This window comes from Micromesistius poutassou (assembly GCF_964030765.1).
Source record: "Micromesistius poutassou genome assembly, chromosome: 6".
NCBI classification, from domain to species: Eukaryota; Metazoa; Chordata; class Actinopteri; order Gadiformes; family Gadidae; genus Micromesistius; species Micromesistius poutassou.
Window position 1 is genome coordinate 8,137,302 of NC_140276.1, and position 2,461 is coordinate 8,139,762.

Below are 2,461 nucleotides of genomic sequence, written 5' to 3' on the forward strand. Positions count from 1 at the left end.
AGGATGAGGAGGATAAATATGACATACGAGGCACATAAAGTGTGTGCAGGAAAAATAGCTCAGCACAGAAAATGTGCATTAACATTTGACTTAGAATATCCTACTCATTTTCACGCTTTCCAGCAGCCGGCACCTCGGACCAGGCTGCCCTGCAGTCACCCTCCGCCCCCCCCCACCGCCGTGTTCTGGTCCAACATGATACTCACCTCATCATCACCCTCCTCTCTCCCACCCCTGCACCACCAGCCCCGTTCCCGCTCCTCCTATCTATCCATCCACCCGACGTTCCAGCTTTGATCTTCCAACCTTCCAACAACAACCACTCAGTCCAGCCCTCAGGCCATCCTCTCCCGAGACCCCCCCCCCCCTCAATGTCCATCCTCTGAAATCTCCCCCCCCCCGACGTCCCACCACATCCTCCATCAAAGCTCCCCCCCCCACCTCCCACCTCCCCCCCCCCCCCCCCCCCTCCCCCCTGCCCCTCCCCATTTTCCCAGCATGCTCGGGTGTTTTGACCATTCCGGGGGAAGCGGTGAGTGCTCCCAGGGTACTTATTAGTGCAAAGCTTTTTAATTACTGTCGGCTAATCGATGGCCACATTACCAACGGGGTCCTGATTGCCCGGTTACCATAGTGATGGATCACCTGTGGGAGTCGGCGGCTGCCATCGCCGGAATACGGATACGGATCACCCCTGTGCGCCAGACGCGTGCGGGCGGGGCGTCGCCTTCCATTTCAACCACGTGCAGCGGCGGGGCGGGCGGGGGGGGGGGGGGGGGGCGCGGGGGGGGCTGTCTGCGGCGGCTGGGAACGCGAGAACAGCTCAAGTGGAAAGTTCAGGTGTGCAGGAGGACCGGCGTGATGCAACGGGAAGTAGCAATAAAGGTTAAAAATGAAAGCGCAGCTCCACGGAAACACACTGAGAGAAGCCATTAGCTTAAAGACCCTCGCCAGCCAACCGACTGCAATCTTTGTCACCGCATTCATGAAATATTTCACATCATTTCATACGTACTGATTTGCATTAATGAAAGATAATCTGAACGCCTTTGAAGTTTTATTCTGTCCTCTGGGAGCAGGAGAGAAGCTTAGGCGCGCACACAGCCGGAGACACACACTCTCACACACGCACACACACACACACACACTCTCACACACACACACACACACACGCAGACACACACATACAAAAACACATGCACGGCCCACACACACACATGCACACAAACACTCACCCGTGCACATGCAGACACACTCAAAGTACAAATAGGCGTGCACATATCCAAACAAACACACACACACACACACACACACACACACACACACACACATACACACAAACACACACTAATCTGATGTTTCTGCTTGGCATACAGAATGAGGGCTCTTTGCACCTGTATCTCCCCTAACTATTAATCCTTCCATAGCCTCACCCCCCAAGAGACTGGAGAGCACACACACACACACACACACACACACACACACACACACACACACACACACACACACACACACACACACATACACACAAACACACACATACACACAAACACATGCACACGCCTGCACACAATTACTCTTGTACACAAACAGATAAAAAAGTATCTGTCTCTCTCTTGCATATTCTGTCTCTGTCTCTCATTCTATCTCTCTCCCTCTCTCTCCCCCTCTCTCTCGTTCTCTCCCCTCACTCTCTCTTTCTTTCTCTCTCTCCTCTCTCTCTCTCTCTCTCTCTTGCTCTCTCTCTCTCTCTGCGTTATTCAAAGACAATTCCTCTTGACAGTAACAAAGTAAATCCCAAGTCTCTCTTATTCTTTCTTCCACAAGGCCTCCATATTGAGCTCTTCATCACCAAAGAGAAACAACCCTTTTAATCCCCTCCACTCTGTTCAGACTCCACTTGTCGACCGAGCAGTGGGAAGGCACCGTGTGCAGGGGCCGGGTCCACGGCCGCCAGGGCCTTGATCATGGGCCCCGGGCCAGGAGTGGAACCCGCTAACGCGCATGTCTTTAGCGGCGCCAGGTCTGCCAGAGGAGACCCACGGTGACAGCGTGTGGAGAACACGCGGCCTGGACATAGGAGCGCAGCGGCCCCCAGCCGGGCTGACACGCCGCCCGGGGTGGACCTGGGGAGAAGGGAGCGGGCGAGACATCAAAGCGTCAAAAAACCCACCGTGCCACCGGGCATTTACATGGTGCAGCTCGGACTCACCCAGGCAAGATGTATAGTTAGACACACGCACACACACACACACACACACACACACACACACACACACACACACGCATAAACAAACACACAGACACACACACGCACGCACGCACGCACGCACACACACACACACACACACACACACACACACACACACACACACACACACACACACACACACACACACACACACACACACAAATACACACACACACACACACACACACACACACACACACACACACAAAT